The sequence below is a fragment of the Bombus vancouverensis genome, unplaced genomic scaffold, assembly GCF_051014615.1.
Source record: "Bombus vancouverensis nearcticus unplaced genomic scaffold, iyBomVanc1_principal scaffold0050, whole genome shotgun sequence".
NCBI lineage: Eukaryota > Metazoa > Arthropoda > Insecta > Hymenoptera > Apidae > Bombus > Bombus vancouverensis.
In genome coordinates, this window is record NW_027468941.1 from 221415 (window position 1) to 246633 (window position 25219).

The window sequence follows — 25219 nt, forward strand, 5'->3', positions numbered from 1 at the left end:
GAGTTTATATCTTTTATAATATTTGAAATTCTATAAAATGCAATATTAATATTTGGACAATAATGTATTGATAAAAATAATCCTGAGATAATTTGAATTATTAAAAATATTCCAAGTATTGATCCAAAATTTCATAAGTAATTAATATTAATTGGAGTAGGTAAATTAATAAATGATATTGGTAAATTTATTATATGAATTTTATAAATTGATGAAATTACTTTTTTCATTTTTTTGCTCGTAAGTTTTTGTTTTTAATATAAAAAATTTTTGTTATAATAAATAATATAATAATTAAGAAAATAATAAATATTAAAAGAATGTAATAGTTGGGATTTAAATATAATGTTTTAATATTATAAATTTTATTATTTTTGTAATAATTAAAATTTAATATTTTAATATTTATATCATAATGATTAATTAAGAATAAAAAGTTAATATTAAAATTAAATTTGTAAAAAATAAATTTAAATAATTGGTTTTTTTAAATGGTTCATTAATTAAACTAATAAAATAAGAAAATAAAATTAAAATTCCTCTAATAAAAATAATTAATAAGATATATAAGTTTAATGAAATTATTTGTTTATATGTTAATGATATTTATTTTTATAAAAATAATATAAAAAATTAAATATAATATTTGTTTTAAAGGTGATATAAAGGTATTTATATAAAAATAATTTAAAATTAAAATTAAATTAATATTTAAATTTATAAATATAAGGAAGAATAGAATTATAAAAGTTTTCATTAATAATAGATTAATATATTAAAATTATCTATAGTTATATTAATATTTTTAAATTTTTAATTTACAAAATTAATGTTTTTATTAAACTATATAACTAAAAATATTAATTTAACAAAAAATAGTTTAAATTAAAATAATAATTTTGGGAATTATAGATATTTTTATAAAATTTTTTTGAAATTTAATATTAAATTAAGTAATTTAATTTTTTTTAAGTTGATTAATATTAAATTTATTTTAGAATTTGTTATTGTGAATTTAATTTTATTAATTTTAATTATTTTATTAAACAACAATAATATTTATTTTTTATGTACTCAATGTACCGTACGTATTAATTTCAATTCAGAGTATCCTGCTATTATTATTAATTGGATATAGTGCACTGCTATATAATATTGATAGTTCAAGAAAAGTATTAAAGCAGTGAAAATTATAGAGTTTTTAAGAAACAGGACGACAGAAGCAGGACAGAATCGCAACAGACGGACATTGCAAAAATGTCTTTTGCTCCGCCTCCAAGGGTTTGCACCCCCCCAAATGTTTTCAAAATTTCCTAAGGAATTATACCTGGCTTTATGCCCTAGCAAATTTTATGACCGCATGAAAACATACTTCTTAGTTTCCTACTTTCTTTCATATTTCCCCATTCCTATTTTCGTAGTTAATAAGTTGAAACTAATTCGTATTCAATGTATCTCAAATATTATTTATAAAAAATGAGAAAATTAAATATATAAAATATAATGATGTAAATAATATATTTAAATTAGTATATGGGTATTCAATTATTTGTTTTCCTAATCAAGTAAGTATAATAAAAATATTAATAAATGATCAATAAAAAATTTTATTTATAAAATAAAATTTATTATTTTTTAAATTATTTAAATTAATTAATTAAACCTAACCCCAACCTAACCCCAATCTTAGGATTTTGTTAATTAAGGTCCTTCAAACGGACAAACAGTCTTTATCCCAATAGTCCCTAAATCTACCACCTACTACGGGAAGATACGGGAAATCTGCTTTTCTCACGTACGACGCTTCCTACTAGCATCTTTCTCTCAAGGATGGTTAGTATCCTTTTCCAACCACCAACTCAAAATTTAGCCAATTAACAACGACGTCCACTTCCCTCACTTTCCGAACCAACGCTTTCCTAAACGAATCCGATGATCTCGTATCCTTAGACACACCCCATCATAGTTTTTCCTATCCAGCATCATCGTGACGGAAAGTCAGTCGCGAGACGCCTGTCCGAATTGATAGTTGATAGTTGGCAGCAATCACTGATCCGAGTTGCTCGACATCTCAGGCAATCATCGTCCGAACTCGTAGCGCATATCGAATCGTATCTACCCGAATCTACCCGAGTTCGAACTTGTAATCGCGAACCGCGAACCGAAATTAATAACCGCGAGTTTTACGTCAAGTATACTCAGCGAATATATTTTGTTAATAAATATTTATTGTTAAACATATTCGAGTGTTCCTTCAATACCTATCACGCCCATCACCTCAGAAGTAACGACGGTGAAGGGCAAGCGGTGGGGATCACCACTACGAGGGGACGAAAGGAGCTGCTCCCGGGGCCCCAACGGGAATGATTATGGGCCATAGAATAAGAATACATATAAAAAATTTCCTGCAAAAAGTGATAATTTCATGGATAGAAGATTGTGGATCAAAGGAAAACGACGAAGAAATATCTAGTACAGCAAACACTTATGAGACATATGACAAGCAGATCATCCAGACTAGATCACCCACAAAGACTATCAAATTTCGGAAAACATAAACTTATAAACATAGTGTCTAGTCGTCGGAGTAAAAAAGCCCCAAAACCCCAATGTAGAATTTGCACAATTAAAAAAGAAAAGAAGTAGAATATGTTTTGTCTGTAAATTTTGCAATGTTCCATTACACAGAAGCGATTGTTTTGGACGATATCACACTTTTAAAAAAATATTAAATTATTATTTGCTTGAGGAAAATCATTGTATGGATTATGGAATATTATATAAATATTAATCTAAAAACGATTCTAATAGATCAAATAAATATCAATATAAATATTATAAGTAATTTCGCCAAATTTGAGTTAACATTTCTATAGGTATGAGAAAGAGCGCGTATATTCCCGCGCGATATCCTAGAGTCTAAACAGAGCTAGAGTCTAAACTGGCTTCAACGATGTATCTGCGACCGAGTGAGAGGTAGACAGTACATAGGATTTTCAACCGCTACTGGTCGGTAAAATGATACGATAGTACACAACAAGTGTATAAGGTGAAACCGTGAATGTGCGTGCGTGCGTGCGTACGTGGATAACGATAAGGCGAAGCGAATAATATGCATAGTGAATCTTTTCTGTCTTTTGTGAAGAAAGGTTTCATTTTTCATTCTTTTGGTCTCTTCCCTCTCGTTTCTTTTTTCTTTTCTTCTCTCCAGCGTCACATGAAGCGCACAAATGTCCAAATCTTTCCACGGTTCTTTCTTGGTTCGCTATATTTTGCGAATGAAATTGTACTTCAAATCCACTATATCCAAACGTCTTCCCCTATCCTTTCCTATTTCTCTACCTATATGTCGGAGATGAAAGGAAAGCCGAAGCCTTTCCTTGGAAATTTTCGGAACATCCTCTAGTACTTTAGCCTAGATTTTATTATAGCTGTAATTGTTTAAAATTAGTGATAGCGAGATTGGCTTCGAGGTGACAATTGGTCGCCGAACGTAGCCACGGTCACGAGATAAACGTTTTGCCTAACGGAGGTCTGACGAGTGGTTGTATGGGTTTTCCGAGAAGTGTGATTGTGGCGGCATGCGGCCTCGAGAGCGGGCCTAGCCACGTGTGAGGTTACCTCGGAGGTGCCGATACAATGGGACATACATTGGCTAGTCCACGCGAAGAGTTGTCACGCGCCCAAAATTCCGATCTTAACCCGACATATATTTTAAATAACCCAGAGCGGTCGGAGCCTATATCGAATCGATAAAGTTTGGACCCACGTAAAAATAAGTATAAAGCTCAGGAGTTTTGTCGTTTGGGTATTCAATTGTGTGTTCACTATCGTTACTACTCGCACTCCGCACTCGTAGTACAAATCGACAAATTTTTACAATTTGTTAATTTATCAACCACGGTTGATCATTTTACAATCCACAGGAAAATGATAACATGCTCGATATTCTAGTTCGTGTTTGAAGATACATAAAAAATATATATTTATGCACTTCCTATACTACATATCTCATTGAGCATGCGAAAACTCGCTAGTAGAACGGTAGTAGTAGGTTATGAAAATACATCTAATTCATAAATATATTGTGAAAATTATGTAAAGAAATATAAATAGAAGATAAATTTGAGATAACAAAATGATAGCACGCGCCATACAAAATATATTTTAGAAAAAATAAATGATTTCTTATACTTTTTTACTTATATTTATTTACCTATATTTTTACTTCCCTTGTAAAATATCTATTATATTTCGATGTACTCAGTTTTCTAATATTTTCATGTTAAATTATATTATTCTTTCAGAGTTATATAATTTTGCTCTTTCACTATTTGAAACTATTTCCTTCCACGAAACGATTTCCTTCGACGAAAACCATGCCATGCTTTGAAATACAACTTTTCAAAACATTTAATGTAAAAATAGGCAGGTCATGATCCATACTGATATATACATATTTTCTCATTTGGAGTTAACATCGCAAAAAGTTCCTTCTTGCTTAAATTTCATTTACGATAAGTATCTTCTGTTTGTTCTTCAGTCATAATCACGGAAATAAATGGTCGAAGAGGTAGTGTGCATCGAAATATAAATATAATATGCTCAAATATACTAGAACTGCTAAAATATTCGACAAGGGCGGTGGTATAGGCAATCGTCATCGAGAACAGATGACTAGCAATCGTGTTATCGTAAGTAGCTTGTTCTTTCTTGTTCTTTATTTTGAGATTCAGCTTCCATTCCTTACATTCATCAACTCTTTGTATTCTCCTTATTTCCCCTTCCCTTTTCACCCTTTTCCACTTGCGGCTCATTTCTTCACCCGGAACAGAGTATGTAGCTGATTTTCATCGAACAAACCTGTTCGAACGTCTCACACCACTTTACGGATACTTGCATATAACTATAATACGCATCTTCATTCGTCTCTTATTCATTGAATGGATTTGAGAGACAGCGATTCTGGCGTGCTTTCCTCTAAGCATTATCGTGTTAGGAATGTTCCTACTAGAGTATATATGTTTCATAACGGTGATAAATAGACCGAGTTCGATGGACTTTCAAATGGACGAAGCAAATTTCTGATGCCCAGATTTACTACTATAAAAATAAATCAATGCATCATTTGATTAAGCAGTTTCAGAAAACAGCCTGAATTTAATTTGGTAGGACCGTCATTTTAAAGATATCTTCAGGATACGCGGGACAGCGTACTCTATATATTTAGTATAGTTTAAAATGATATCTTATAGGATTCTCAAATCCGAGTCGAAATTGAATTCATGAGCAGTTGCAGTTTTCATACAGGCATGTATGTATGTTTTCACTTAAAGCCTTTTTGACAGCATTTCACAGATGAGGCATCAAAGTTTTCTCCGCACGTTGTCTATTGACAGTCTATTGAGCGCAGTGAGATCATATTTGAAGCTCTCGAAAAATTAGTGAATAAAATTATTGCTAAACAGATCGAGAGAAAAGGAGCGTTAGATGCTCCTCTTATTAAATTATCAGAGAATTAAAAGTTGTTTCCTTTTCATTTTTACTATTTATATCATTTCTAAAATAATACTAACATTGACAATAAAATTCGATTGGGTTAGACATCTTCGCTTTAGTGATAAATAGTTGTTACGCAATACATTTGTTCAGTTGAGATGTACTGTTGAATACAAATACAATATACAAATTGTATTATAATTTATAGCGTAACTATGGATAGATTTCAATGGTAAGAAGATTATTTTAAACTCGTACAAGCATATGCCTCTGCTCAAAGTGATGAATCTTTATGCTCTTGTTCAGCAACTGGCCTAATAACATTTATGTGACAAAAAAACATATACATCTAGAATAATTGTATAATACACAACTCACTTCTCGATAAATGTGCGAACATGTGTAAGATGTTCGAATTTCGAATATTTTTCAGATATTCATCCACTTATGTGAAGAACGATTTTTCGCATGAGTCATCTGATTATTTTATTTTTTCTCCGAATGTCCGTACGTTATGTGTGTATTCTGTACATCCTCTGTGAACGCTTTCAGTCCTTCCGGCTTCAGTCCTTCGTCGTTTCCACGATTAGGCCGGTGTCGCTTATTTTGTTTTCAACTGCTGTGACTTGTATTCCCCCTTTACGGGGGATTACTAGCGCGAATAGCGCGTCGCGCGCTTCTCCGCTGGTTCTTATTTCACCATCCTCAACTTCCGACCGGATTATAACCACATTTCTCGGTGGTTTTACCGCCATTTGTCCGCTTTATTGCTGGCCATCTTCACTTTTTCCGCGTACGAGAGCTGTTTTGACTCGGCCTTCGTTGTTTTCTTAACGGCCGTTTTAAGCCGCTTGCTGGCTTCCAGCGACTTACTCACAGCGCTTAATATCGCAGTTTCCTTATTCTTAGCTTTTAGCTTGTTCTAGCCTTCCGGCTAGATGACAGTTGTGGAGCAGGAGATTCTCCACAAATCCTCTCATATCCTTAAAGTAACGCATTATCGTTGCGGTTTGCCCTTGTTAACTTTGTTGCTCGGGTCGTGGCAGAATGGTAGGACCCTCTTTTCCATATCGCTAGCTCGTTCCCTTATGTCGGGTATTGGCCGCGATTCTTCTTTAGTATCCTCCTTCTCTTCATCAGACCGCTTCTTGATTTCTGGGCTGTTTTGCTTTATCGGTGTAGCGCTTATATTAGTATCTTTAGGGGTTGACCACTCTGCCCCTTTTTCAGGCTTTTGCGTTTTCAAGGGTTGCAAAACCATGCTTGCATTCGTGGCGGGTGGCGGGTGGCGTCTGCCCACGTGAAGACATCTGGATTACATTCGTGGCGTACTGTTTGTACATACGGACAGTGTACGAAGCGACGCGAACACAACCTATCTGCATGCCGTCATCTTGGGTCAACGCATGCTGTCAGGAGATCTTTAAAATGTGTCCAAGGATGTTGGCCGATGTAATTGTTAACAATGACTTGGCTTACTTAGAACCAGGCAGGCAACCGCCAGAGGCAAGGGAGGTGAAGAGGCTCTACAAGCATTTCTGGGGTAGAACTGCACCTCCAAATCCTATAATCCTAGGAAGTAGAGCCTCGGAGTTGTCATTATGTGAATACTTTCTTGTTTCACATGATCTAATAAACCAACACTTCTTTCAACTTTTTTTAAGAAACTGTTTTGAATCGTGCAACATTTTCGATCGATTGCGATATCTCTGGTAATTGCATAGTTTTATTTGTGAATATTACACAAGTAAATATTTCGTTTTTTCGTTCAGATAAACTGCAACGTGATATTATTTTATATCACTGTTGCTTGATCATATTGCACAATTTTTATGCCAAGAGAAACATGCTAAAATTCTACATGTAATTTCTTTAGAGATAGTTGTACATTCAAATCATACAAATATATTCGTCTATAAAGTGATGAAAATTTCCATAATTAGGAGGTTGGCGTATGCTGCGTTTTATATCGCGCAGGAATAATTAACTCCATTTCTTCCAATGACGTTATTACAGAAATTCATACTAACCACATGATCATCTGATTTAAGTGCACGAACGAAAGAATCCATCCGTTATTATTTTTTTCCTTCCATATATCTATAAGTGTCATTTCTCCACTACCCAACATGTTCATATTCTAAACGTATCATGCGCATCTTCTTTCCGTTTCCGTCCCAAAGTTCGCAACGCAAGTATATCATTTCTAATCTTTCCACTTTTCTTCTCCTTTCCTTTTATCTGAATAATGGTTTAGTATTGCATGATTCTTAGGAACATCTAACGCATTCGAGTCGAATTATTTTCCATCACTAAATACATCCTTTCTTCGATACTTCCTACACTGCATACGTACTTTCGTAATTTCTATAGCTTTTCTCTACGGCGAGAGGCGAGAAATATCCAGCGTTTCAGTGTTGGATGTTTCAAATGTTTACATCGTTGCAAAAGCGTTGATCGTTTAATAAAAGATCGTTTAATAAGACCTACTATTTTGGCATATCCTTTGGCATTCGTTGATACCGGCGATTGCTCTCTGCTCACCCTTGTGTTATATTTCACAGACCTTTCTAAGGATTATGTTACCATGTTTCAATATCCATTAATGAATTTTGTAATTTTTAAGACGTTACAGTTATTTGTAATGTATATATAGTCTTACTTTGATTGACTAACTGATTTACTTGCATAATTTAATGAGAAGTAAAACAATAAAATATTGCGTATAAGCTATCATTTTGCTTTCAAAACACCTTAATAGTAATCAATAAAAAATATAACAAGATTCTATTTAGATTTCCTTCTATAACTTTCATATCTTTTCTGCATGCATATAATTTATAAAATATAACATTTAAAAAATATAAACTGGTAAAACATATAATATTCTCATGGGAGAATGTTCTCATTTCTCCTTGTACCGTACATCAATTAATGTCAAATTATACTACAATCAATAAAAATATAGCAGCAGAAATGGAAAATGTAAATAACCCATGGGAGAAAGCAGGGTATCTCTTGTGAAGACACCACAACTCCCATGATCTATTGTCGCAATCATAATTAACTAGAAGTGGTTAGAATGAAATAATTACGTAACTGTAACGCTGACCGTATGTTATGCCAACAATGGGAGCCGAGGCAGTAAAACTCGATAGCGACACATATACCCGTACGGCAACACGTGTTTGCGTGGCGATTACGAAAAACCGACGGCCAGTAGATGAAAGAAGGCCACATGCAGTCGAATGAAATCAAATATTAAAAACAGGGCCTAGGCTAATTAAGATTCTCTTAAGATGTTCACTACCAGCATCACACTATTATGATGCGTCGATTTTCATTCAGAGGTAAGAATCATAGATATGAGAAGACAGTCCCACGTACGATTTCAGGAAACCCAAACTGCAACATCCCGATTCCCACGGAAGTGAAGCCCCAGTGGACCACCACTCCGTGGGGGATGGCATTATAAATAAGCGTAGCAACATAGCGCAGCGCTCATTATTATTTTAATCATTCTTTGTGCTCATTATAATTTACGTACCATATTGTGCTCATTATTTTTGTATTCATTCTTAGTGATCATTGTTATTACGGTTCATTATTATTTTGTTCACTCTTTGTGTTCATTGTTACTACGTTCGTTATTGCGCTCATCATTGCGTTTAAAAATTTTGTATAGTATTTTGCGTTTCGGGGTCTTTAAGTTTTCGGTCAAGAAAAGAGAGCCGCGACTAAATAAAAAGAAAATTTTATCTTTGAAGTCCTCATTTCATCGCTTAGACAGAAACGGGCATTGTAATTGCGATATTAATCCAGTTAGTAAATTGTTCAGTCTGTATCGAAATAGATAAATAAAGTAAAAGTTGATAGTAAACTATATTCGAGTTCAAGTAATAAACCCAACAAAAACATCGACGACCACCGGAGCAGCTGAGGTAATGGCGCCAGACAGCACCTACTCCTCAAGGTAAGAAAATTAATTTTGAAAATTTCCTTCTTCTCTGATAATTTCGTTGCCCTCGAGAATCGAATTAGAACTTCCTACCATCGATCTCGTTTTATTTTCGTGAACGGTTTTGAGGATAGAATCATTGTTTAAACTTTAAACAAAGGGGTTGTCCGCTGTGTCGGCTTGTGCGAACGGTGTTTTCAGCTACTCAAACACCCACTGATCTTCGCATTCCTCCTCCCATTGTTGGCAAAACATTGCCCGTCTTTGGGCAAGGCATGCGAAATCACACAAGTCCCGCACAGAGAGGACCATTAAATACATCGTCGGGTTCAATCGAAAATTAAGAGCAATACCGGCATTGCTATTTACCGATATTCTTGCCATCATTGCATGCGATTGTAAGAGAGAAATAGCAGAACAATTTCCCTTCGAAAATTTAACCAAAGGATCGTTCGCTGTGTTGGCTTGTGCAAACGGTGTTTTCGATTATCGAAAACACCCATCGATCTTCGCATTCCTCCTCCCACTGTTGTCAAAATATTGCCCGTCTTTGGGCAAGGCTTGCGAAACCACACGAACCCCACACAGAGAGGATCGTTGGAATCATCCTCGATTATTAAACTCGACGGGCAAGAAAATTGTGGCAATAGAAACCATCGTAGTAAATGAACTGAGCTTTGGTTCTAACGACAAACTACTATAGCGAAATTAAAAGAGAAGAAGAAGGCAAACGTAGGAATAAATATATATCAAACAACGAATATTCACATTCTTATCCAATCCATCAACGCGAAAATTCTTGTTCTACCTCCTCTAACTAACTAATATACATACATATATATATATATATATATATATATAATATAAATACATATATATAATATATATAATATATATATATATAAATATATATATATATATAATATATATATATATAATATATATATATATATATATATATATATGTATATGTATATGTATATATCAACTATACTAACATCGATACTAAGTGCACACAAAATTCTCTAAAGCATATCACGACAAAATGGACAATTACATAAACTCGCTTGCCAAAAATAGTAATCCTTACTTGGGCTTTCGGTTCGGTTCGGGCCGAGGGTAACACACGGACGGAGATCTCTGTGGAAAAAGTGAAGTGTGAAGGGAAAAAGGAACAGGAAGCATAAAGAGGCATGAAGAAGGGAAAATAAAGAGTGAGCATACAAGGAGAAGGCAAAAGAAAAGCGAAAAAGGAGACAAGAACGAGAGAATGCTACAAATAAGAAAAACTAGAAAAGAAGAGGTTAGGAGGCTAGAAGCGCGGCAAAACAAAGTAAGGTAGGGAGACGGCAGATGGCGACAAACAGGGGAAGACCAAGGAGTACTGGTAACGCAGTCTTCAAAAATACACTGGACAAATACAGTTCGACAGAAAAAGAGACACCAGCCAGAGAGAAAGTAATGGAGGCAGTGGTGGAAGAAATAGAGAAAATGGAAAGAGGATTCGAGGCAATGATCGAGGAAATAAAATATATATATATTGGAAAAGCAAGTGGAGGAGCTAAAGAGAGAAATGAAAGAGGAAAGGGAAAGAAGGGAAAGAGAGACAGACAGAGAGAAAGGAGAGTGGGAATGGGAAAAGAAAGAATTATTGGGTAGAATCAGAAGAATTGGAGAGGATCAGGACAGGACAGAGAGAGAGAGAGAGGAAAGAAGAAGAAACATAGTAATCAAGGGAGTGGACTGGAACGAAGGAAGCAATGAAGAGACAGTAAAGGAGTTCATAAACGAAAAAATGAGGATAGGGGCAGAAGTAGAAAAAGCACATATGATAAAGGTGGGGTGGGGGGGGGGCAAGAACACAATAATAGTGGCAACGATGAAATCAATGGAGGAAAAAATAAGGATAATGAAGGAGAAAAGCAAATGGGAAAAGGGTGTATACATGGACGATGATCTGACAAAAAAAGAAAGGGATGGGAAGCAACACATAAGAAGGGTAGCCAGAGAAAGAATGGAACAAGGCGAATATGTAAGGACAGGATACAAGAAACTAACAATAGAGAACAAATGGTACAGGTGGAACGAAAACGGAGAGAGGCTGGAGGAAGAAAGAAAGAGAGGGGAAGGAAAATGAAAAAAGAGGAACAGGAAGGGGGACTACAATGGGGATGAAAACGTGCTTCTGAAATGTAGCAGGGCTAATAAGTAAGGACAAAAGAGAAAAGTTAAAATATAGACTACCCAAAGAATTCGACTGGAAATGCAGGGCAGCAATGACAGTAAGGAAAAAAGGAAGAGCAAAGGGAAGAATAATAACGGGTATAAATAAAAACCTAAGAGAAATAGGATATAAAGGAATTAGTGATAATATAGTTGGAAGAAAAATAATATACAATTACAAGACGTATAGGATAATGATGGTTTATAATCAGGATACATAAGGGACATGGAAAAAAAAGAGGAAAGAGTAGACGGAAGAGAAGAGGAAGTGGTGATCATCGGCGGAGACTGGAACGCAAGAACGGGAGAAGAGGGAGGGTCGATAAACGAGGACGTAGGGAAAGAAAAAAACAGACGATCAAAAGACAAGACAATAAACATGGAAGGAAGAACACTGCTAAAGATAATCAATGGCAGCGATAAAGAAGGAGAGGAGCGGACCTATATTGGCGAGAGAGGAAACTCAGTAATAGACTACGTGATTGGCAATCAGGAGGCGACAGAAGAAATAATTTACATGAAAATAGGAAAAAGAACAGAGTCAGGCCACATGCCGTTAGAAATAGAAATAGGGGGGGGGGGGCGGACGGAATTACAAAAAAATGAGGAAAAGGAAGAAGAAGAGAAGGAGAAGAGGGAATGGACAAACAAAAGTGTGGAAAAATACTTGGACGAATGTAAAGACTGGACCTGCAACGGAAGAACAGTAGCGGAAATGTGGACAGAAATCAACAAGAAGATAAACGAAGCAATGCAAAAGAAGAAAGTAAAGATAAGGAACAGAGAGAGAGGAAAAGAGAGTAAAAGAGAGATGAGAAGGAAGGTGACAAAGTTTATGAAAGGAAAATACAGTAGAGAAGCTCTTATGGAGGAAAAAAGGCATTCAAATAGAGGTGCAAACAAAGAAAGGAAAGATACGAAGAAGAAGAAATGGTGAAAATCAAGAAGATCAAAACAGAACAAGAAGCGTGAAAATACATAAATAAATACAGAAGAAGAAGAGAGAATATAGATGAAGATTATATGAAATAAGCGAGGAAGAGTGGAAAAATCATTTTATGGAAATTTTAGAAGGAACAGAGCACAAAGAGGGCAGGAAAAAAGAGGAGCATCGAGCAGAAGAGAAAATAATGGAGGAGAGAGAAGATAATATATAGAGATGGAAGAGGTGATATACAAACTAAGAAACTTGAAGGAGAAGAAAGCAGTGGGGGAAGGCGGGTTAGAAAATGAAGTATGGAAGTATGCACCGAAGGAAGTGGGTGAAGCGTTATGGGCTCTGTTAAGGAAAATATGGAATGGGGTGAGGATACCAGAAGATTGGAAAAAAGGAGCAAACATGTCCGATATATAAAAAGAGGGACAAGAGAGCAGGGAAGGGTTACAGAAAAGTAACATTAATGGATACAGCATACAGGGATACTGCACGAACGACTGAAGGCAGAGATTGAAAACAAACTGAAAGAGAGCCAATTCGGATTCAGAAAAGAAAGACGCGGTATTTGTGATAAACCATATCATAGACAAACAGTTGAGTAGAGAAAAAGAAAAACTACATGCCTGCTTTGCGGACTTAAAAGCGGCGTTCGACAGGCTAAACAGAAAGAAATTGGAGGAGGAAATGAGAAAAATGGGGATTAACGAAAACTTAACCAGAAGGAATAAAGAGATATACGCAGAAACAAAGAATGTGGTAAGAATCAAGAATAACAACACAAAAGAATTTTGGACAGTGAGGGGAGTCAGACAAGGATGCCCGTTGAGCCCTATTTAACATCTACGTGGCGGGGCTGGAAGAAGAATTAAGGAAAGGACAAGTCGGGGGGGGGGCATAGTGGCAGGAGAAAGAAAGGTATGGTCATTGACATATGCAGACGATATTGTGCTGATGGCTGATAGAGAGGAGAAGCTAAAGGAAATGCTAAAGGGATTCGAAATATTTTTAAAGGAAACCGAATTGGAACTGAGCACGAAAAAGGCCAAGAGTGTAGTTTTCGAAAAAAACGAAAGAACAAGAGGAGACAAAGAAAATGGAAATGGGGAGAACGAGAATTAGAAGAAGTGGACGAGATAAGATACCTAGGGTACATACTACTGAAAAAACGGTAGTGATGAGAAACATATAGAAGACAGGAAAAAGAGAGCAAGAATAGCAATGAAGAAAACATGGAGCGTGGAAGAAAAAATTTCCAAACAGGACAACAAGAGGAGAATGAAGATGTTTGGAACGCTGGTAGAGAACGTGGCGCTGTTTGGAGCATAGGTATGAGGCTGGAACATGGAAGAAAGGCTGGATAGAATACAAAGAAGATATGTGAAATGGAGCTTAGGTTTAGATATGACAACACCGAATTATATATCGATAGAAGAATGTAAGCTAACAGAAATCAAAGAAAAAGTATTAGGAAGAGCAGCAAGGTATGAAGGGAAAGCCATAGAGTCAAAAAAGGAACTAGTAAAGAAGTGCATAAAGGAAAGAGAGAGAAACTGGGGAAATGGCCAATAACGGAAAAGAGCAAGAAAGAGAAAGAAGGGACTAGAAAGGATGAGAAATGGAGGGACACAGATGGAAGTAAGAGAAGAGCAAGAAAAGATGACACTAGACCAGATTATAGAAGAAAGGAGAAAGAGAGAAGCAGAAGAGAGGGGGGAAAGGATAAGGGAATCAAAATATGACAAACATTATAGAAAAATCGCCAAAGAAGAGTTAGCAAAATACTTAGAAGGGAGGATGAAGTGGAAGGACAGAAAAATATTAGCAAGATTCAGATGTGGAAACGAGACTAAATCAAGGGAATACTGGAAAGAAGAGGGAGAAAAAAGATGCAAGCTATGTAAAAAGAAAGAAGAAGACCTGAGACACGTAATAGAAGAATGAGAAATAACAGGAGAACCAAGGGACACGGAAAATAATAATAATAATAATAATAATGATAATGATAATAATAATAATGATAATAACAATAATGATAATAATGATAATAATGATAATAATGATGATGATGATGATGATGATGATAATAATAATAATGATAATAATGATAATAATGATAATAATGATAATAATGATAATGATGATGATGATGATGATGATGATGATGATGATGATGATGATGATAAGAATAATGATAATAATAATGATAATAGTTATCCTTACTCATCCTCAATTATTGACAAATCACACACCCATACATTCTAATTAAAACGTTAAAAACCTTCCTTATTTTATTTTGTTTTTTTTTATTATGGGTAATAGCACAGAAATCCCCATGCTATAGTAATTAGCAAATGATACAAAAATGTAAGTATTTGTAGAAACAAATAAGAACGTTTAATAAAGGAAAAATTAAAAAGAAAATGATAGATACTTCTACCTCTCAGAGGGATCAAGCAAAAGGACCAAACGCATCGAGATCTACAGTAAGACACGGTAAACCGGCCTATCCTGTTCAATATCCATGTTTAGTGTCCTATTATAAATGTATGGCATGAACAAGAACGGCAATCAAAATAATAAATCAGCAATAGCATTCGTAAATGATATGTTAATTTCATCAGAAACAATAAACCGTGACAAATAAAAATCCAGCTGCAAGACCTAGTCAAGAAAGTAGAAAATTACGCTTTCCAACACGGAAGCTAAGAATCTACACCGATAAATGTGAAACAATCTCGTTCAGTCCATATATTTCAAAAACTTCAAAAGCAAAGTACGACGTGAGAATAAATTCGAAAATATTCTTCCATACAACAGAAAATATCAACGGAAAATTTTCCGATGCAAACAAAGTTAGATGCTTCGGAGTCCATCTAAACTTCGGGTTAAATCACAACGACAACACAAAGACACAGTTATAGAAAGCAGATAAATTCTTCTTATACCTCATAAGACTACCTTACTCGAAAGATTCGCACAGATCAATAAAACTTCACTGCTACAAAACACTAATTAGACCAACCATTCTAACGTATGGTCGTTAAATCTGTTTCAATGTAAGTGTCAACGCCACGGAAAAATTAAGAATCATTGAAAGAAAATACATCACAGCATGTTTAGGAATATATAGATTGCCAGAATTGAAATTTAGCAAATATAGCAAATCATAAGCTATACGAAGAGCCCAAATTAATCCATATCGATTCTTCATTCTTAAATTAGTCAGACCACTGGTCAAAGATACACAAAATAATCATAAACTTCATCGTCGCCCACAATCTATAGTCAAACCCGTTATACCATAAACACGTTCAAAAAGCAGGTTATTTCCCCCCGGAATCCTTCACCTGTTTAGATAGCGTGAAATTAATCCAAAACAATAATAACTTAGCATTATTCTATCACTACAGCAGAAACGTAATAATAAAAAATACTGTACGATAGCGACATAGACCATAAGGATAGCAATATAAGACTTATGTATAAATTGTCAACCGTAGATTTAAGTGAGACACTCAAAGACAATAAAGATAAATATTGGTGGCTAACCACCGTAGAAAATTAAATTATAGCAATAAGAAAACCGTATGTTTAGTTAGTAAATGAACCAAAGATTGTAAGCAAAGATCACAAAAGAACAATGCAAATGTCACGTAAACTTGAGGGTTAGACGATAAAATAGCTGAGTCGTAACACAACTATTAATTTTGTTTTCATTAATCTTTATTATGAATTCAGCAATCACAATGAAACCTAGTTACACTGATACGTTAAGTACGCGACTGTTATAAGGATAGAGACCGGTAAAGATATGTTGACTATTCTAAGGATACGGAATAAGTGAAGTTTTACTGACGATACTGTGTCTGGGGAAAGCTAGGGATGAGTGTGTCTAAGGACACGGGACTATCGGACTTGTTGATGATAATTTTTGTTAAGGAAGTGAGGGTAGTAGACATCTTTCTCCGATTGGATAATAAGACGGTTGGTGGACCAGGAAGGGTTTTAGCCGCCCTCGTGAGAAAGTTGCTAACGCAACATAGCAGACGCGAGGAAAACCTACTTTCCCTGTTAACCCGTAGTAAACAATAAACGTAAAAGGAAATCTAAGACAAGAGATACTCGCTTGGCCTGAAGGACCTTAACTATGAAAATTCCAAGACCCCTGGTGGGTACTTAGGACTACTGAGGGCACGCGCCAAGGATGTGCAGACATCTGGGCGCCATCCTGCCCGCGGTGTGTGGCCTGGTCTCTGATGTGAATTGACAAACACAGTTATACAAACACAGTTAAATTAAGAAAATGTTCCCTGCAATTGTGTAATCATATATACGTAATTATATATCTCATACGTTTATTCTCTTTCTTCCCCCTCCTAAAATGTCAGCGATCCATAATACAATATCGGGCCTCCCTATACTAGTTTGTAAGTTCATAGTCTAAGGAATGGTTACATTGTAAGTCAATAAATGGTAGTATGAAGTGCAACGTTTATGTGAGCACCTATACTAGGCGTACATTACGCAAACATTAAAAACTTCCCACAAGCTGAGACCCTCAACTCATAAATCAAATTCTTTTTATTTTTGATTCATTGTAGTAAATGAAATCATTTACCAACATATTTGTCACACTTTTCTCATTCAGATAAGACCAAGCACGATATAATTTGGAGCACATTTGCTTACTGAGTAAATGATAATTAAATACATATCAATAAGTAAATCTAACATCACAAATATATTAGTAAAAGTTTGATTTTGGAAAAGTTAGAAATAAAAAAGTTTTACTTTTGATTCAGCACATAGATACATTGTCTCCGCGCTATCTGCCACTTGTAGTTTAATTTGATAATCCACGATAAGATAAACTTAAGTAGATGTTTATGTATTGTTGTATATTATTATATAAAATTAACTTTAATAAAAATTTAATACAAAATTTTAATTCAAATCAAAATGTAGTATATTTAAGAATTTATGAGTTATAATAAATTTAATTTTTTAATAATTATATTTTAATATTAATTTGAAAGAGGATTCAAAAGTAAAATTAATAAATTAATTAATTTGAAAATAGTTTTGAAAAGTGTACAAATTGCCCGTCAATTTCATTTGTGGAATAAGTCGTAACATAGTAAAAATATTGGAAAATGTTTTTAGATAAAAAATTAGTTTTTATAATATTTCATTTTTAATGAAAATTATTTAAATTGAATTTTTTTTTTAAATAATAAATTTAATATTTTAGTTTAAAATTTATTAAATTATATTTTTGTAAAGTTGTATAATAAATAATTGTTAAAGTAACAATTTATGAAATAATACAATGATTTATAGATTTAGTAATGTGAATGAAATTTTAAAGAATTAAATAAGTAAAATAAATTTTGTACCTTTTGTATCAGGGTTAATTAATATAATTTAATAATTTTATTATTCTCGAAAGAAAAAGAGTTAAATATTTAATTATGTTTTTGTTGAATAAAAAATTATAATATATATTTAGAAATTAAATGTTAATCGATTATTTTTATATCTAGTTTTTTTTTAAATGAATTTAATTTATATATAAAAAATATATAAAATTTATTTTATAATTTTTTTTATTTTTATATAAAAAATTTATGGGATAATCTATAAATTTAAATATATAATTAAATTATTATTATTATTATTTAAAAATTTATATTATAATTATATTGATTTAGTAATAATTTTTATTAATAAATACTTAATAATTTAGTAATTTTATTTTAAAAATTTAAGAAATTTATATAAAATTGAATAATATATATTTATTAAAAAAAATAATTTATAATTTATTTAAATTAAGTATAATGATTATATTAGTAATATTTTATGTTTAAAATTTTTATTTTTTAATAAATTTTGAAATATATATATATATATATAAGGAATTAGGCAAATTAAATATATTCACCTGTTTATCAAAAACATGGCTTATTGATTTTAATTTTAAGTCTATCTGCCCAATGATTTAATTATTTAATGGCTGCAGTATAATTGACTGTACAAAGGTAGCATAATCAATTGTTTTTTAATTAAAAACTAGAATGAAAGAATTAATGAGATATATACTGTCTCATATATATATATAATTAATTTAAATTTTTAGTAAAAATGCTAAAATATATTTATGGGACGATAAGACCCTATAGAATTTTATATTTATATATATTAGATTTTAAATTTTTTAAATATAAATATTTAATTGGGAGGATTAGTAAATTTATAAAACTTTATTTTAAATATAAACTTTAATTAAAGAATAATTAATGATCTTGTATTATAAATTAAAAGAATAAATTACCTTAGGGATAACAGCGTAATATCTTTTTAAAGATCATATTAATAAAGATGATTGCGACCTCGATGTTGAATTAAGATAAATTTTAAATGCAGAAGTTTAATAATTAAGTCTGTTCGACTTTTAAAATCTTACATGATTTGAGTTCAAATCGACGTGAGTCAGATTGGTTTCTATCTATAAAAATAAATAAATTATTTGTACGAAAGGACTATAATTTTTAATTAAATTATATTATTAACTTTAATTAATAATTTTGATTATATTAGCAAATTAGTGCATTAAATTTAGAATTTAAATAAATTATAATAAAATTATAATATATAATATTACTTTTTTTTAATTTTTTATTAATGATATTTATAATTTTGATTAGAGTGGCTTTTATAACTTTATTTGAGCGTAAAATATTAGGTTATATTCAATTACGAAAAGGTCCAAATAAATTAATAATTAAAGGTTTATTTCAACCTTTTAGAGATGCTTTAAAATTGATATCAAAGGAATTTTTTTTTTAAATTTTAATAATTTATATTTATATAGTCCAATAATTATATTTTTATCATTAATATTATGATTTATTTATCCTTGAATATATTCTTTTCTTTTTATTGATTATAGAATTATTTTTTTAATATTAATTTTGAGATTAATGGTTTATCCAATTATAATAATTGGTTGAGTGTCTTTATGTAATTATTCAATTTTAGGTTCATTACGTTCAGTTTCTCAAATAATTTCATTTGAAATGTTATTATTTTTGGTTTTTTTTTTACTAATAACTTTAATTGAGAATTATTCTTTATTTATATTTATAAAATTTCAATATAATATATATATATATTTTTTTATATATATCCTTTATATATTATTTTTATAATTAGAGCATTAATTGATTTAAATCGAGTTCCATTTGATTTGATTGAAGGTGAATCAGAATTAGTTTCTGGATTTAATGTTGAATATTATAGAAGATTATTTGTATTAATTTTTTTTATCTGAATATTTAAATGTTATATTTATAAGATTATTATTAACAATAATGTTTTTTGGATTAAATTGATGATCATTTAGTTTTATTTTAGTTTATTTATTGCATTTAATTTTATTAATTATAATTCGTGGTGTTTTACCTCGTATTCGATATGATAAATTAATAATAATATGTTGGGTTGAATTATTAGTGTTAATTTTAATATATTTAATATTAATTTATTTAATAAAAGAATTTATTGTTTTTATAGTATTTTAATTTGTATTTAAAAAAATATTTAATTTTTAATAACATTTTTTTATAATAAATCATTATTAATTTTAAATTAATTTTATTAATTTAACAATTATAAAAATTTATATGTATATATATATAGATTAAGTTTATAATTATTATATTTAAATATATAAAAGTTTGTTTATACAAATTTAATTAATTAAAAAATTAATTTTTATTAAATTTATATATATAATATATAATATATATATAATATATAATAATATATAATATATAATATATATAAAATATTAATAAATGATCAATAAAAAATTTTATTTATAAAATAAAATTTATTATTTTTTAAATTAATTAATGGAATTAAATATAAAATAAAAATTTATATGAAAAGTATAATTACTCCTCCTAGTTTATTTGGAATTGTTCGTAGAATTGACTATGCAAATAAAAAATATCATTCAGGTTCAATATGAATTGGTGTAATTATTGGATTTGCTATTTTAAAATTATCTGGATCACCTAAGATGTAAGGTATTTGTAAGTTAATTAATATAAATAAAATAAAATTAAATAAAATATGTAAATATATAATGAAAAAATAAAATAATGCTCCGTATCTATGAATTAATCGAATTAATCATCCTGAGTTTATATCTTTTATAATATTTGAAATTCTATTAAATGCAATATTGATATTTGGACAGTAATGTATTGATAAAAATAATCCTGAGATAATTTGAATTATTAAAAATATTCCAAGTATTTTAATAAATGATATTGGTAAATTTATTATATGAATTTTATAAATTGATGAAATTACTTTTTTCATTTTCTTGCTCGTAAGTTTTTGTTTTTAATATAACAAATTTTTGTTATAGTAAATAATATAATAATTAAGAAAATAATAAATATTAAAAGAATATAATAGTTGGGATTTAAATATAATTTTTTAATATTACAAATTTTATTATTTTTGTAATAATTAAAATTTAATATTTTAATATTTATATCATAATGATTAATTAAGAATAAAAAAGTTAATATTAAAATTAAATTTGTAAAAAATAAATTTAAATAATTGGTTTTTTTAAATGGTTTATTAATTAAACTAATAAAATAAGAAAATAAAATTAAAATTCCTCTAATAAAAATAATTAATAAGATATATACGTTTAATGAAATTATTTGTTTATATGTTAATGATATTTATTCTTATAAAAATAATATAAAAAATTAAATATAATATTTGTTTTAAAGGTGATATAAAGGTATTTAAATAAAAATAATTTAAAATTAAAATTAAATTAATATTTAAATTTATAAATATAAGGAAGAATAGAATTATAAAAGTTTACATTAATAATAAATTAATATATTAAAATTATCTATAGTTATATTAATATTTTTAAATTTTTAATTTACAAAATTAATGTTTTTATTAAACTATATAACTAATATATAAATTTAACAAAAAATAGTTTAAATAAAAACAATAATTTTGGGAATTATAGATATTTTTATAAAATTTTTTTGAAATTTAATATTATATTAAGAAATTTAATATTCTAAGTTGGTTAATATTAAATTTATTTTAGAATTTATTATTTTGAATTTTGTCTTAATAATTTTAGTTATTTTATTAAATAATATTTATTTTTTAAATTTTTTAATTGGGTTGGAATATTTAGTTTCAATTATTTTATTTTATATAATTTTAATTGATTTTAATAGATGAATTTATTTAATTTATTTAATTTATTCTGTATGTGAAGGAGTTATAGGTCTATCATTATTAGTTAGAATAAATTATGAATTTGGTCATCAAAAAATTAATATTATAAATTTAATTTAAAAATGAATGAGGTTACAATTGTAATTGTTATTATTATCTTATTTAAGTTTATAAATTTTTATATTTTAAGAAATTTATTATTTTTATTGAGATTAAACTTTTTAATAAATATAAATTGATTAAAATGAGTTAATTTAGTTGGCGGTTTAGGAAATAATTATTATTCTAATTATTTAATTTTATTTAATATTAATATTTATAATTGAAATTAATATTTACAATAATAATAAATAATTATATAATAAATTTAATATATTTAAGAGAAGATTATATTATAATTAGAGTTATATCAATAATTTTAATAATAATATTAATTTTAAGAAAATTTATTTTTAATTTATTTTTTTATCATTTAAATATTAATTTAATTTGTATTTATAAATATTTTGTATTTAAAATAATTTTATTAGGATCAATATTTTCAATATTAATATTAAATATTAATTTTTTTTTAAAAAAAGTAAGATATTTATTAAAAGATTTTTTATAATAGAATTTTTTTATAAGTTTATAATAAAACAATTAATAAATAAAATAATTTATTATGAATTTTATTTTGAGAAAGGAATATTAGAAAAATTTATAGGAAAAATTATAAGATATATTTGTGATATATTAGAAATAAATTTTATATTTAAAATTTCTTTATTATTATTATTATATTTATATTTATTAACATTAATGATATTAATTTAATTTAAATTATATTCATATATTAAATAAAAAGAAAAAAAAATTTGTTTATTTATAGAATTTAAGTAGCTTATATTAGAGCATAATATTGAAAATATTAGGGAAATTTTTTTTAATTTTTAAATAACATACATATATATATGAATTTAAATTTTAAATATCATTATTAATAATAAATTATAAGAAATAATGATATTTTAAATCAATTATTTCTGTTTACAATTAATTTTTTATTTATTAATAATTTTATATTGAAAGTATAATGTTTTATTTAAACTATATAACTTAAATTAAATTTTAAATTTTGTATAATTTTTAAAATAATTTTTTTTATATAATATTTATATATATATAAATATATATATATATATATATATTAATAAATTGGAATATTAAATTCAATTATTTTATTAACAATAAAATGCCTCTAATTTGGCTTCAATTTAAAATTTGTTTTATTTAATATATAAATTTAAACTTATATAAGAAGTAAAATTTACTTTTAATTTCGACTTAAAGATTGATTTATTTTTTAAATCCTTATATATTAAAATATTTAATTAGAATAGTTTAAAATATTCAATTTAAATAATTACATGATCATTCTATTAATAAAGAAAAAATTAATATTAAAAATAAAAAAATTATTAAAATAAATAAATATAAAAAATTTAATGTTTTGATGTATGAAATTAAAGGAATTAGTAAAATAATTTCTACATCAAAAATTAAAAATGTTAATGAAATTAAATAAAATGGTAATGAAAATGGAATATTTAATTTTGTGATTGGATTAAATCCACATTCATGAGGTAAGTTTTTTTCTATATTAAATTTTCTATATATTGATAAAAATTTATTTAATAAAAAAATAATTATTAATATTATAAAAGTTAATAAATAATAAATTATATTAATTAAATATATTAATTTAATATTAAATTTTTTAATTGGAAATTAAATGTAATTTAATTATACTATATATTTAAAATTTAATTTAATTTATAATGATATAATAAAATATGTAAATGAATAATCAAATTACATCAACAAGATGTCAATATCAAATAGCAAATTCAAAATTAATATGATGAATTGTTGAAAAATGATTTTTTATTATTCGAATTAAAGAATATAATAAAAATAATGTTCCAATTAAGACATGAATACCATGAAAACCAGTGGATAAAAAAAAAATAGATCCAAAAATTCTATCATTAATACAGAAGAATGAATTATAATATTCAAAAATTTGTATAAAATTAAAATAAAATGCTAAAAAAATTGTTGATATTAATATTGATATTCTTGATTTAAATTTGTTATTTAATATATTATAATGTCTTAATGTTACTGAAAATCCTGATATAATTAAAATAATTGAGTTTAATAAAGGGATTTCAAATGGATTAAAAAATTTAATTATTTTAGGTGGTCATATTAAATTAATTTCAATTGAAGGAGAAACTGAATTATGGAAGAATGTTCAAAAAAATGAAATAAAAAAAAATAGTTCAGAAATAATAAATATAATTATTCTAAATTTTATTATTGATAAAATATAAAAAGAATGTATTCCTTGAAATGTTCTTTCTCGAATAATATCTCGGAATCATATTATTGTTGATAAAATTAAAATTAATAAATTTAAGATTATAATTAATAAATTATTTAAATAAATTCATAAAATTGTTCTTAATAATATATTTATAGTATTAAAAGAAACAATAATTGGTCATGGTCTAATAGTAACAATATGAAAAGGAAAGATTTTTTTCATTACTTTGATTCAGAAAAATATAATGTTAATAAAATTGAGAATACATAAGCTTGAATAAAAGCTATTGAAATTTCTAGAATTAATAATATATTTTGAATTATTAAAGTTAATGGTGATAAAATAATGAAGTTTATTATAAAATTTCTTAGTAAAATAAGAATAAGATGTCCTGAAATTAAATTTGCTGAAAGACGAATTGATAATGTTCAAGGTCGAATAAAAAGTCTAATAAGTTCAATAATTACTATAAAATTTATTAAAAATTTTGGAGAATTTAATGGTACTAAATGTCTTAAAGTTTTTATAGGAAAATTAATAATTGAGTAAATTAAAAATCTTAATCATAAAGATAATGCTATTGATAGATTAAATATTAAATGTCTTGTTGATGTAAAGATATAAGGAATTAATCTAAATAAATTTAATATTATAATATAAATTATAATTCTTAAGAATGAAAAAATATTTATCGAATATTTATTAGTTATAATTATTTTAAATTCATTAAATAAATATTCAATAAATAATTTAAAAATTATTAAAATTCGCGAAGGAATTAATCAATATGAATTTGGAAATAAAATAATTGGTAAAATTATAAAAATTCAATTTAATTGAATATAATTATTAATTGAAGGATCAAATATTTCACATAAATTGTTTATCATAATCATTTTCATTTTTTAATTAAATTATTTTTATTATTATTATTATT